This window comes from Lissotriton vulgaris, chromosome 10 (genome assembly GCF_964263255.1).
Source record: "Lissotriton vulgaris chromosome 10, aLisVul1.2, whole genome shotgun sequence".
In the NCBI taxonomy this organism is placed as follows: domain Eukaryota; kingdom Metazoa; phylum Chordata; class Amphibia; order Caudata; family Salamandridae; genus Lissotriton; species Lissotriton vulgaris.
In genome coordinates, this window is record NC_141698.1 from 839,768,446 (window position 1) to 839,783,709 (window position 15,264).

The window sequence follows — 15,264 nt, forward strand, 5'->3', positions numbered from 1 at the left end:
TATCAGATTTCAGACTGTGATGAGTCAGCTTTAAGTGAACCCGGTTTGCGCAACTGCGTAGTATTTAAATCGGAAATGCAAGTACTAAGGAGATACTTTACCCACTAATAATCACTAGTAGCAAGTAGATGTAAAGGTAGGACAAAGTCACTGAATACATTTGGTTTTGATTGCCTATACGCCTTGTTTGTATTTAATATTAATACCTCCCTGAACGTTATCTAATGTTAACAAAAGGCAGATCCTGTTTCCTTGGCAGACCCCCCCCACCAGAGCTTGGACCTAATTTTCCTACTTTACACTTCATTATCACTGGAGCCTTGTGGTCAATAACCACATGTGCAGTAGAATGGACTCCGGGAAAGTAAGACCACAAACCTAGGTCAAATCTCCGTAATTAGCAACTGTGACATTTGTTTCTTAAGTTTAGAAGGTACCTCCAAGCCACAGTGGAGGCTTTCCTCCCATGGTGTAGGGACTAGGTGTGTCCTAGAGGGGCAGGGATTGTCTTTATCTTTTGAGACAACAGTAGGCTATCCTTAAGTGGGTTTTGGGGGGAGAAGGATATACGTTTGGAGAACATATGGGGTTGCCATCTTGCAATAGAAGCCATCATTCAAACAAACCTTAGCAGCAAAGCACTGTTTGCATATAGGCAGTGCTTACCTTGAGCGGGTGGATGCTGTTGGGGGGCAACAGCACTTATTTTTGGGTGCAAGAGAAGGAAAAACACACAGATCGGAAAGAGAGAGGGAAAATGATGGCAAACCAGTCACAAACAGAAAGCAGGAACCTGCAAGAGTGAAAAAAGGGGTCAAGGAGGGTTAGGTAGTAGAACAAAGTCTCCCAGCTGGGGTATTCCGTGTACCAACGCTTAATTACACCGGCCGCAGACTTTTGAGCAGAGCTTGATTGACACTCCTTCCTGCACAAATTAGGCATTGCTTATGAGATCCTGGCCACATTGAGGTAAAATTACGCAGAGATACGGCAAGAACGTTAGGTTGATTTGCTATGAGTGTGTTGCCAATCAGAAATTTAGTTTGTCTATTATGAACAGCTGCATAGACTTTTTCAAGAAAAAAAAATAACTGGAGCAGGAGAAATAAAGAAGACTTTTCAGCTGCCTGAGAAACTTGTGTAGAGAACTGTGTCTAGGTTTATCTTGCACCTTAGGAACTCCAAGATGCTTTATCAGCTAAGATAGATAGCCTCTTGCTGACAGATGTAGGAAAAGTGATCAATGACCTGTTTAGAACAGACTCTCCTGATGAGGTGGGCGAGTAAAGTAGATCCTGTGTACAGAAGAAGTTTTGCCTATCAAAAAGAGAACCAGTAGACTAGTCGAAATGCACCATCTCGTAGCACATGTAGAATACTTTTGCTTCTTCTGAGGAGTGGAAAAGGCCCTGCTCTGGAATGGAGAAGGCCCTGCAGATGGAGTAAAAGAAACCTTAGGAACTAGTTGTAATGGGGCATTTTGCTTTGAACTTGAGTGGGAAAGAAAGAGAACTTTCCCACAACCTGGACCTCTGGACTTATGCCTAGGAACATTTTAATGGGAATATGGAGACTGTTGGAGTACCAGGGAAGAAGTTCCAGAGCTTATACTAAAAGTTAAAGCTTAGAAACTTTTAATTCCTAGAGGACTTGGATAAATTGCAAAGGTTTCTTTCCTAAAAGATGTAACTTACCGACTGCATTTTCTAAGTTTTCATACCCACACATTTGTCCATTAAGTATCAGGCTACTATGGGACCGTGAAAAACATGCACTTGATCTTGTGGAGTGCTGTTTGGCTACAGCCTCCAGCTTTACCTCTTTGAAGATTTTAAACCTCCAGCAAAGTTTCTAAGTCCTAAGGTAAACTTTTGACAGGAAAAAAAATTCAACCCTTCCCGAACCTTGCTCCATCATCAGTCAACTGCAAAGGCTTCCTCTTTCTCATTCATTCATACTTTTTTACTGTCTCGAGACAAAATATTTTATTTGATCTTGCTTAATTGCTGCTTGGCTGGGAGGGAGCATAACTCACAGTTAACCACACCCCAGTTGCTTACATTGATTATTATATCATATTGTTTCCAATTAATCGTTTTTTGTTTTTATTTATTGATTCCCAATCCTTACACCGGCCTCCTTTATTTTGAAGTCATTTAAAAAAAAATGTTCTTAATTTTAACTAAATTATATGTATACTATACTTAATTAAATGTACTTTCAGCCACCACTCTTCACATGTTGCTATCACCCGCTACAGCATACAGCATAGGGAAATGGACCAGCCTGCTCAGCCACTGGTTAACTTCACTTTGAAAGACTGTAATGGGTCGCTCACAATAAGCACATCTGCACAGAAGTGGTTCCCTTCAGTGCCAATGTTTTTGTTTTTACTTTATAATTACTTTAGTGTTGCATTTGTGTTTAGAGCCTGAGGTGAAAGCAAGATGCTTTATAGCAGATGTGAGCACAGGCCTCATGATTTTGCAAAGTCCTTTCACAGTGTCCATTGTGTATTTGACTGTTGGTGGTTCATTGAAACTGTTACTATTCATGCAGTACACAAACCGAAAGCTTCAATATTATACATGTGAATTAATTAGCGGAAAATTCTTCATAGCATGTTTATTCTTGACTCAATTTCAGAAATGGTTCTTTAATAAACTTTGCCCCGGAAGAAAACCAGCCTTTATTGTGTATAATTTGTAACACTTTAAAAATATATATTTTATTATTTCCATCTTTCTTTGTTTCCTTCCCACTTTATATCTCTCTTGCCTTCTTTCCTGCCTTCCTTTTCATTTTCTTTCTTTATTCTTACTTTTACCTTCTTTCTGTTCCTCTTTCTTACTTTCCTTCTTTCTTTCCTGCCTTTTTTCTTTCCTACTTTCTTTCCTTTCTTTCATTTCTCTCATTCTTTCTTTTTTGTTTCCTTCCTTGCTTTCTTTTTCTTTCTCTCTTTCCTTTCTTCTGTCTTTCTCACTTTCTTTTGGTCTTTCTTTCATTCTCTTTCTTTCTTCTTTCATTCCTACTTACTTTCTTGACTTCTTTCTTACATTCCATCTTCCTTCCTTCCTTGTCTTCTTACCTTTCTTTGTTTCTTTGTTTCCATAAAGAGGTTGACAGCCAATGGCAGAAAGATTGGCTTTTTAAGGTTTGTATTAGCAAGATTTTTTGAGTTAATCAAAACTATATGTACAATATAGTTACTCATTGGGTTTTAAGCCACACTTCATCCATTTGTCTGTGGTTGTGTCATTCACATTTTTCTCCATTCTACTCAAGCATGCATCAAAGGGCAATGTGTCAGCCCACTTCAGTCAGTCAGTCAGTCAAAAAACTTTATTCGGTTAGTTAAAACCATAAAAGCAGTACATGATACATAAAATCAGGTTAAAAAATACTATTAAACAGGTGTAAAGAATTGATTGCTACTCCTTCATAAAACACAAAAAGACACGTTCTTTCTTTAAAAGGAAACAATAGATGTGGGGAACGCCTATATCGACATGTTAGAAACATTCTCACCAAGGTTTATATGAGAGTCAGATTTGGTGATTAGGTAATGCGGCAGCTCTTAGTTTGTTTTGTCTGGCGGCTGCTACCAAAAAACAAGCTACACCGTATGTGACCTGCACCGAGTTCAACATCTGGAGATATAATAAGGCTGGCCGTACCTGGACAAAATTCAAGTGTTTCAAGATGGGAAATTTTTTCCGAGGCACCAGGTAGTGCTCACAGAACATGACCAGGTGCAAAGTGTCCTGTGTGGAGAAACAATCACAGGTACAAGGGGGAACATTTTCTGGAGTGCCCCATTCTGTATGCGAGCCAAGGACAAGGTGGATCAGGTTGAATCTGAACCTTGTGAGCAGGAAGCGATGATAAGGCTTTGTGACATATTTTAAATAGGGTTCCATAGCTGTAGATGTGGAAAGTTGGAAAAGTGATCTCACCGTAGGCTTACAAAGTTCAACCGTTTCCCTTTCACATTCCATCAAAGTTCGAAAGTGCTGCTTCACCCACTTTACATCCTCTTTTTTAAGGTTTTGTGGAAGAGAGTACATTTCCGGGCGCCCTAGCCTCGCGCATGCCGCTCTAACATACGCCAGCCACGGTATATTATGAGCTTTGTCCAGAGACATACAATCTTTAAGGATGCAATGATTCAAACTGATTTCCTCGTTTGTCCAGGTTTTAATCCAGCATAACACTGGGGACATTTTTAGGAGATCAGAGACATATCCCATGCCTATTTCATTGTGGATTGAATGTGTGGGAGAAGATTTCGGGAGTGACAACAGGGCCCGTATAAAATTGTTTTCAGCAATTTGTATACCTGGGGTTGAAACGTAGCCCCATATGTCTGCCCCATAGGATGCGATTGCCACGCATTTGGCTCTGTAGATCCTGGTCATGGCTTCCATAGGTCTCGAGCCCAGTCTTTTGGAGAAACTCAGAAGTGCTGTAGTGGATCTAATTACTCCATTCTCCTTCAGTTTCATTTGTGCCTTCCAAGTTCCTCTCTCGTCAAAAGTGACGCCCAGGTAACAAAAGAAAGGGACCCTCGAAATTGGCGAGTTGTTACAGCTGAAGGATCTAATCTTCATATGTTTCTTTCGTGAGCCTACGACCATGACGTGGGATTTAGCGGTGTTAATCTTTAGGTCGAGGGCTTCCATGAAGAGGCCAAAATGGTCCAAAAGTCTTTGCAGGCCTGTGCCAGTCCGAGCTATAAGAACAGCGTCATCCGCGTATAGGAGGACCGGAATAGGTAACCCCCCCATACACGGCGTATCCAAGGTGGCTGAGTTCAAGGATTTCCCAAGGCATTGATGTACAGTGTAAAGAGGAGAGGGGCCAGGATGCAGCCTTGTCTGACCCCTCTCCCTGATCTGAACTTTGCTGTACACCTTCCGTCCCTCGTTACCCTAACAGACGCAAACAAATTTAAATGAAGGTCATGCAGAAAATTAACCAAGGTGGTGTCCAATCCCAGGTTTTGCAAAATAGTCCACAGTTTTGAGCGATTGACCAAATCAAAGGCGGAAGATAAATCCATAAACCCCAAATAAAGAAGCCCCCCCTTCACCACGGTGTATTTGCTAATGATAAGATGAAGGTTTAAACATTGATCCATCATCCCTCTATGTGCTCTGAAGCCATACTGTAAGTCTGAAAGGATCCCGCTCTCCTCCAGCCAATCCCCCAGTCTTTGCAAGATGACTCTGCCTAAGATCTTAACGGCAGAGTCCAGCAGGGAGATTGGTCTATAGCAGGCCGGGTCCCCCCTGTTCCCTTTCTTAAATATGGGCACAATTATGGAGGTGGACCAAGAAGATGGGAAGCCAGCTATGGGAATCGCATTAAAAACTTTGGTTAAAATCTTTGACCAAAATTGTGGGTACTGGATGTAGAGATCTGCAGGAACCCCATAGGGTCCCGGGGCCTTGTGTTTGCTAATGTCTCTTATCGCCCTTTCAACCTCCATGGTGTTAAACTCCATAACCAATTTGGATGGATCATGGACATTGGCAGGTGAAGCAGGGACTGTAGATTCATAGATTTTTTCAAAATGGGCTAGCCATCTATTGTCCTCTATGACACAGTCTAAATCCGATTTCCCGTTTTCAGAAAAAAAGGCTGATTTACAATGGCCCAAAACTTTTTGCTGTCTCTCAGCACATCCACAGATAAAAGGCTATCCCAAGCTTCCTCCTTGATTTGGGTTTTACGATTAAGGACTACAGTTTTATATTCCTTCCTTAAATTGGCCACTAATAGCCTATCTCTGGGTTTTTGTTTTATGGCTTTCATCAGGGCACTATGTTTTTTCGAGCATTCACTATTAAACCATTTATAGATCTTCGTGTTCCTTTGCCCGACTGTCCTTCGCTCCAGGTTCTTGCAGATCCATAAACAGATCTCCTCATATGCGGCCAAGACCTCGGGGCCCCGGGCGGTTGAATCCAAACACACTGCCATATTGGCCTCAGATTCTTGGGCAAGTGAATGAAAGAATTCATCAGGGACAATCATCTCCCGTTTTAGGCGCCTTCCCTGATCTTTAGACTTCAGGTCCTTTGGAGCTGCCACGCCTGTCGGACTGCCAGCCAGGAAACAGCCTAGATCCAAGGTCAGGAGGACAGGATAATGATCACTGGAAGTAACAGTGACCACCCTGTACTCACGTGCCTTTGCCAGGGCCCCGTTTGAGACAAAAATGTAGTCTATAACGGTGTTAGCGTCTCTCCCGACAAAGGTTGGGGCTCTAGGATCATTGATACTTTGGTCAAATTCATAGAGGTTTAGATTAGCTAGGAGGGACTCAAGATACTCGCCCTCATTTGTGTGCTCGAAGTGAGGAATGGCTTCAGTCGGTGTGCCCCCATATCTATCGTTAAAACAACCACCCTCACAGGGGTGAATGTTAAAATCCCCCAGAATGACCAGCTCTGGGACGGTAGTGCAATCAAGCCTATAGACTGACAAAAAATTTAACAAAGAGGTCACATGTTCGTTCGCGGTGGAGGACTCCTTGGAATTATAAAAATTAATCAGTAAGAAAGTCTTTGAATCAGGTAGGGTCCACTCCACCGCAAGCGTGTTAATTGGTGCGGTATCTAATTTTTTTAAAACCCCTGCCAGTTCCAGGGAACACAATGTGAGTAAACCGCCCTTTGCTCTCCCTCTTGCTCCTGGTACTGCAGGCATGGAAAAGCTACAAAAACCATCCAAAGAGAAACTACATGTGGTATCCCATGTTTCTTGGATTCCTAGAATATGATGTTGTTTAGTGAATCCTTGCCATATTGGGTCTAAAGCCTTTGCGTTTAATCCCGCCACATTCCAGGTGATGACTTTACATAGTACTAGGTCTGTGTTAGGGGAAATGGGCATAACCACGCCCCGACTCTCACTCACCACCGAGCTGTTTCCGGGTGTAAAAGATGCATTAACTATGGTCAAGTCCGCCGTAGCAGCAACCTTGCGAGGAGAGGTTGGACTAGTCCAGGTGCTCCGTCCCCCCAGGGAGCCCTGAGTATGTCAGTCCACCCAATCTGTGATTGACAAACAATCAAAACGATTCGCTATAGGGAAGTGCAAGGGGTTAGGTGGGCCATTTAACGGCTGATGGTATTGATAGGGTTGGATGAGATGGGGACAGTAAAGGGGGCCGCCTTGCCGTGGTCTACCTCCTCTACTCCTCACCAAGTTCCATCCCCCATCCCAGCCCTCCTCCCTGGCAGGGGGTTGTGTGTCCCAGGGGAAGTTGAGTCTCTGTCTGGGTATGCGGTCATGTGAACCTTTAAGCCAGCTCCAGCGATTGTCCGCTTGATTGTGGGGGAGATAAAAGTACGAGAGAGGTCTAGCAGTCACCGTACTCGCCTGATATCTTGGGGCCCCACTATTGCAGATAAAGTCTACAACCTCCGGATTCTCGAAAGTAACCACCACACAATCCCCTGGCAGATTTTTTCTGTTGCCTCCTACCCAAGGAGCCCTCTCTATCATTAAGATGTTAGTTGGTATGTTTGGCAGAAGGGGATAATTGTTAGCTAGCCAGTGGCATACTTTATTTTTGAGAGCCTGGTATGATTCTTCTTCTGATGAGCGAATTTCAGTGACTCCAGTGAGGATGACCACGTAGGGCGCGGCATCCGGGGGGAGGTGAATATTTCTACGAACCAAACCCTTAGCTTTATCGTGTGTATCAAGTTTTGGGGCCTGTGATAAACCATCACTGGATGTGGGCTGGGGGGTTGAAATATTTTTGGATGGAATCAGTGTTGTGTCTGTTTTCTTAGTTTGATCTGCTACAGGGGGTTTAGATTTAGAGCCAGCCTGATTTGAGGTGTTACTGGGTTTCTTAGCCGTCATTTTATTAGACTCCAACACTTTATTGGCAACCACGGGGTCTTAGCGGATTTAGTTGGATTAGTGACCTGGGTGGGTTTATTATTTAAAGTGAAGCTGGGGGCACTTATGTCCTTATGTATATTTTTTAAGACCGTTTCCAAGCAGCGTAATCTTACCTCTATGGGTTCTAATAATACTTTTAGCATGTTGAAAATTACGGTGTTATTTATGTTTGAACCGGACTCATCCTGTGGTGGTGTTATTAATGAATTACCTATGGCTCCACTAAGTTCCAAAATTTCTTCCAGACTTTGGTCGATTATGGTATCATCTGGGAGACTCAGAAGTAAACCAGGCTTGTTGGGAAGTGAGCCCTCTGTGGAAGTAGGTGGAGCGACTAGAGGTTTTTCAGTGTTAAGGAGATTAGGCAAAGTAATGGCCTTCTTTCCTTTCAGAATAGATGATTTGTTGGCTTTACGTTTTTGCTTGGGGATTGCCCCTTCTAGCCGGCCCCTTTCTTTTATGGTGGCTGTAGAGTTACCGATGTTTGACTCACTACATTGCGTTCCACTCTCAGTCAAGATGTTGAGATTGGGTGAAGCCTCCAGATCCTGAACAATATTTGAGGCATCCAAATCCCCGTTACCTCCGGGATTATGTACCAAGACCTGTATATCTGACCGGGGATCAGTTTTTGGTGTCTGAGCCTGAGCAATGAGGCCAAGGGAGGAACGCTTGGCCATGGCCAGGTCTTGAGACACTCTCCTGTCCATAAGTATTATCCCTTCATCGATTAATGCGTGTGTACGGGTGATGAAATCGTCCAAGGTCCCTGTAAGCTTTTTAACTCCTGCAGCGGCCATGCTTCTAGTTTCACGGCAGGACATAACCCGTGTATTCTAGATGGAATGACGGATGGGAGCTATATATGCCCAGCCAAGATTTATGGCCCAGCCCGGCCTCCTCAGGCCTCTGAGGGCCACAGAGGGCCCGCCCTTTGCCCGGGCTTCGCCCCGGGCGTCCCGCGACGCTGGGGGCTTGGTCCTTTTCTAGCCCCTCCTGGCGCGTGTTGCGCGTCAGGGAACGCGCCGCCGCTGAGCCTGCCGGGATATGTAGTCCCGGTATGGCTGGCGCGTCTGGAGGGAGCGGTTGCTGTGCTCCTGGGTTGCCGGCCGATGGTCTGCCTGGTTCCCTCCTTAAAGTGTGTGGCCGCAAATCGCCTCACCTTGCTCGTGAGTGTCCGCAGGTAATCCGTATGCAAATGTATTCAGCGTCCCCCCGCTCCCCCGAGGGCTTGGTCCTTTTCTAGCCCCTCCTGGCGCGTGTTGCGCATCAGGGAACGCGCCGCCGCTGAGCCTGCTGGGATATGTAGTCCCGGTATGGCTGGCGCGTCTGGAGGGAGCGGTTGCTGTGCTCCTGGGTTGCCGGCCGATGGTCTGCCTGGTTCCCTCCTTAAAGTGTGTGGCCGCAAATCGCCTCACCTTGCTCGTGAGTGTCCGCAGGTAATCCGTATGTAAATGTATCCAGTCATAGGCTGAGTTCACTATGAGTTACAGCATGCTGCCTTTTCATGCACATCCACACAAAAAGTAGTTGCCTTCAGTTCCGGGGAGTACTTTGGCAATGAGTGCATTTTTTAGACCAAAAACATTTTTGCCTTTAGTCAGTGGTTTTCTTAGAAATGCTACTTTACCAAAAAGTAGGATATGGTGCTAGCAGCCAGGGCTTGTGCAGAGGGTGACAATGTGGGATCTGTCCCTGAGACAGCAGGGTGCAAGGACAAATAGAGGGTATACCTCTTAGGGAAAAACACAAGGGAGTGTCTTTGAGGAGCAACGGTTTGCAGGATTATTGGTCCCAGCAGGATCAGGGACTCTACAGTTGCTTAAAAAGCAAAAAGGTATCAGAAGTTTCAGGGACAAAAGACAAATTAATGAGATGGTACACTTCCATACATTGTCAGGAGAACTTGGCCTTCCTTGGGGAAATTGCAAACTACAATTAGTTCAGAATACCTTTGTTTTATAGATCTGATATATTATTATTATTATTATTAGGCTCTCGGTTCCCAATAACCAATTTTACTTCCAGGGCTTGTTGCCATGGAAGTAAGGCTTCATATCTACAGAGATTTATGCATAACAGCCATTAGGATTACTCACTTGGTGGGAATCACTTTAGTCAGGTAGAACTCCAACCTTTGCTGTGCAAGTCACACAGACACTTAAGCGAGTACATTTACCTAATAAGTTATGACATCAGCTAAGTGCGGAAAGGGTTGTACCTTGCCCAATTAGTGGAATCAAAGCCGTATTGACCCCAGGACCCCAACGGCAAAAACCTCAACCAGCTCAGTTGAGGGCCAGTAGGCCCTGTATACCATGTGGCCTGCCCTCCCCAAATAAGAGTTGACAAATTGAAAGCTCAGTAATGGTGAAAAACTGCTTGCCTCTACAGCACTGAGAGTAGGGCCTTTTCAAAATAAAGGGGAGGTTCTGTGGTTGTCTGAATTTGGCATTGGTGTGGGAGCAATACTCTCTTTACAAGGCAACAAAATAGAAAAAATGGGAAAATACCAAACCTAGTTCATGAGCAACAGTGTTTCTAACAGTTGGCAGGTATTACACAGAGAAACTGAGTTGTAGCAGGAAGCGAAAAAGGTAACATTTGCAAACTAAGTCTTGGTGATCAGTAACAGAATAAGGAAGAAATATATATTTTTTAATTATCCAACTAAAATCGAGATTTTTGTTGATATCACTAAAGGTTCCCGACTTGTCATAATCCACGAATATGGGGTAGTCATGAACGCCCAATTCTCAAAGGTGCTGCCAATGGCAAATGTGATCAAGACAACAATTTGAGTATTTTGAGGAAGGTTCTCCAATGACTGAACTTGTCTCAGTGAGTGCATGTAGGTTCAGTCATTTTCACACCCACATCAATTTATTCCAACATTTTATATCTGAGGCTACCTCATGATGGTCTTACAATGGCTATGTAATGCTGCTAACAGATTACTTATGGGTCTAAAATGCAAGAACAATGCATTTCATCAGATGTCTGCAAAGGCTCCCTATGTAGCAGAGATTCACAGTCAGAGCACTGTTTCCAGACCAATATGCTACTATTCACAGGGTCCACTCTTTCTACAGAACATGTTCATATTCTACCATTCTTCAAGGTCCCTGCAGTAAACTTGACATTATCTTCTTGTGAGTCAAAGATTCAAGAAACCTCAAGGAAGGTAACAGCTCTGTTGGTCTAAGTAGAAGTGGCAGAGCTTTCCTTGCCAAAACATCTCAGAAAAAAGTCCTTTAAATTCCGATCTTCAGCCTGGTATCAAAAGGAACAGGCTGTGTTGACTAATAGTATTATCTGGCTTATAATCTTTACTACTTAGTAATAATGCTACAAGGGTAACAATTTGACATGTCAAAACAGACGTGTCACTACTAATGCAAATTGATGCACTTTATTATTGTTTTAATATGATGGTCGTTGTAATTATCGCATATTAGCACTTTACAGTAAATTGACGCACTTTATTATTGCTTTGATATGATAGTACCTGCAATAATTGCACAGTAGCACCTTGAAATGTAATTTGTGCATGAAATGTACATTAGGAACTTTTTGTTTCAGGTAATTTTGCATCTTAGCATTAGTGCCTCGAATTACAACATGTGTAAAGTTTTCCAGCTGAAATTAATGGTTATTCCTTAGAATATCTTTCCATTATGTATAAGGAAATAGTATGCTGTGCATGCGGTCAACTTTAAAATATAAAATGTGCAATATTATTCTGTAATTATTGATTTTATGTGATTGGATTTTATTGATACGTTTTAAAATTTTTATATAGGACAGTTTCTTATTTTATGTGCTGGAAGATGTTTTGCTCGTAATTTATTTTTAATGATTAATCTAGTTTTTAAGACTGAGATGTGAAGTTGTGATTGCAATGATTTTAAGTAATCAAGAATTAAAGACTATTAAAACTGAAGAAAAAAAATGTAGTGAAGTGAAAAAGGAACTGCACTCTCAGGATTCTTGTGGTTTTATATATTAATGTATATTAGACCTTCGTCTAGTTCTCCCCAAGCCCCACCCACAGATAAATCAAACATCATAAGGGAAACAAAACACAAAGTGCTGGATTTGCTATATAAAAAAAGCTTTACAATATATAGTAAGGTATTTTATTTTTTTCAGGTATTTCTATTGCAAATTTGGTTCAAGGTGCTGTCCATGCTGTTTCAATAAATGTTGTTCTAAAGTGTATGGCAAAGGACATATGTTAATATCCTTAATTTCTTTTTTGGATGTCAATATTCCCACTGTGACCCTAAAGGTAGAATCAAAATATATCATGAGGTATTCCAAAAGGGTATCAGAATATGATGGAGCATTGTCTCCTGACACCTCCTGTTTGGCTACAGAGACACACACAACAAGGTTAAAAAGACCTTTTTCTTGAAGTGCCCCAGCTGACCGACAGCCAATGGACTTGGACAGGACTTTTCAATTGGCCTGAGAGCCTCTAAGTGCCATCCCCTGAGGGCCTTAGAAGTGTATTAACAACGATTTGGGAATTAAAAGACTAAGTCTGAAGATAAAATCTTTAATGGGGGTGAACCTAGTTAGTGTTTCCGACCTGCCTTCCATCCTGGATGGCTTCAAATCGTGCCTGGTTCCTGGTCTTCTGCGACCATTGAATATCATTGGCACTTTGTGCATTATGGAGCTATTTCTACTTACAGCTTTTAAACATTTCTACGTACTTCTTTGAAACTTCACATCTCTAGTTCCTCTTACTGGATTTTTGTTGTTTTGGTGTCATATTGTTTATTAACGTTAGTGTCATATTGTTTATTAAACTTTACTCCATCTTTCCAGTTTGATTTGGGATTTCTATTGCTTGGTGTTTGACTTTATTGCAGTTTTTGCACTGCATACATACTTTACACATTGCCCTAAGTTTAGCCTGTCTGCCCTGTGATATAGCTACTCGGGAGGTTGTTGTCAAGTTAATTTAATAACTTTGAGAGTTCATCCTGACAAGATTTGTGTTAATTTCTTGAGGTGTGCAGTCACATACTTCTAACAAGTAGGCTCAGAGGAAACCTCAAAGGCCTATGGAGGATAGAGAGATCCTTTCAATATGAAAGGCAAGGGGATACATACTCCCACTGGAAACTTCTAATACAAAAGGGTATTCTCTCAACAAATTTAAAAAAAAGAGGTTTTTTATCTTCCCACCTCTGAGTGTGGTGGAAGTATGAATTAACCTTTTCCTTTTCCTTTGACTATTCCCCTTTTTGTTGAGAGGATACCCTTTTTGTATTTGAATAGAGCAGTCACACACTCCAAATATTAATCCAATTTTTTATACTGAGGGCACTTGGTGCCACATGCAAGGCCTGATGGAGGATGATGGGCATAGAAGGAGGAGGCTCAGTAGATGTGATGGAGAAAAAAGAATAGTGATATTCTGATGTGGAACTGGGCAATGGGGAGTCTGGTAGAGGATGCTGAGACTGAGACTGAGATGTGCCAGGAAGAGGGGTTTGAAATGCCATATTAGACCTCAATGACAGAGTGAGTAATGGGACCCATCTGGGGAGTGTCCTCATTGGAGACTTAATTGAAGTGCAGTGTGCTTTGGCAGCTGTGTGAGAGTAAGTCCGGTTAGTCCTGGGACCTGGTGTTTAGGGGCACTGATAAAGAATGTTAACTTGTAATTCATTTAACCTGATTATTATGGAAAATGATAATGTGTGCTATCTTCGGAATTATGGAAACTGTTAGTATGATGGACTTGGGCCTTATGAAAAATAAAAATGTGTGTTGACTAAAACATTAAAGAAACTGGTAATGGGCCGTTAAAGTGTTTTTGTGAACTAAATGGTGCAGTAAGCAAACTGGAGATGGGTGTCAATGGAAGAATTATCCAAATGTATAACCTGCTACATGGATTGTTACCGGAAATGTAAATGTGTACCAATGGCTGCACTACAGAGTTGGGTAACGGGAGCTGACTTGCACACCACCCACAGTCACTAAATAGATTCTGCAGTCAAAGGTAATATGTTGTGGTATGTGTATGTGAGTGGTACCCACAGTGGACGGTTGTAGGCTGAGCACACAATGCATGCCAAGTATGCAGTACATACATACAGTAGCTGACACGTGCAGAATGTGCTAGGGATAGCCAAATTGCACATGAGTACCTAACATGGAATTAATATTGTGTGAAGTCAACGGTCGTGGAAAGTGATAGGTGCACCCGAGAGTTATATACAGCGAATGACAATGAAAAGTGTGCTGAGCACAAGCAGTGTATGTGACACACACAGGCCCTAAATATAGGTCAGAGACAATACCAGCAGCATATGTCTCTAATAAGACAGAAGTCTTATTTTTTAATCAGAAATCACCCTTACCTTCCAATCTCTGGTGGCCGGCTGAACTCAACCCTCCTCCGGAACCAGTCCAAGCCGCCCGAAACCTAGGCTTTCAATTTGACACCTCCCTCTCCTGTAAAACCCAAATCAACAAAGTCACCTCAGCCTGTTTCGGGAAGCTACGAATGTTAAAAAAATCATCCCCTACCTACCGCTAGACTCTCGAAAAACAGTAGTCCATGCCCTGATCACCGACCACCTGGACTACGCTAACAGCTTGTATGTAGGTGCTCCTACCTACCTCATCAACCTCATTACCTCATTACAGAGAGTCCAGAATGCAGCGGCCAGGCTGATTTGCAAAATCCCTTATCGTCGCTCCATTTCACCCCACCTGATCAAACTTCACTGGCTCCCAATAAGACTGCGCATCCAATTTAAAGCCTTAACTCTGGCTTTTAGAGCTCTCAATGACCGAGGCCCTACATACCTACGTCGCAGAATGAGGTTTTCACAAGCACCACGAAACCTCAGATCTAACCATCTCGCCTCATGATATGCCCCCGTTTTCGTCTTGCACGCTCGGGAGGAAGGGCCCTTGAAGTTGCCACTTCCAAACCCTGGAATCAGTTGCCCACAGAGTTAAGATTTCTGACGTCAGAACCCCTATTCCGGAAAAAACTAAAGACCTGTTTTTTTCCCAGATCTAATTCTTAATCTTCCTTTCACACTCCCTTGACCCTCCTGAGATAATGTCTTCAGCGCCGGGACACCTCCATCAGAGGTAGCTGCGCGATCTACAAAATACTAAATAAATAATAAATAAATATGTTAATGGTACAGGTCATGAAGGCAGACAGCAATTGTAGAAACCTGCTGGAAGAGGAATCTAGGATGGTCGTCAAAAACAATTCTGAAGTATATACCATGTGTTACAACATCAGTGATGTCATAGGTGGTGTCACTTGTGAAGTTATCTGTGATGTCGTGTGAGGTC

The 15,264-nt window shown here is 42.8% G+C and overlaps 1 protein-coding gene across 1 annotated transcript in view; it reads left to right on the forward strand.

The window, feature by feature from the left end:
* The window catches only part of LOC147688866 (ferroportin-like), a 230,718-nt gene that overhangs the window by 172,295 nt on the left and 43,159 nt on the right, over positions 1-15,264 (forward strand). The gene's annotated exons all lie outside the window — the stretch shown is intronic.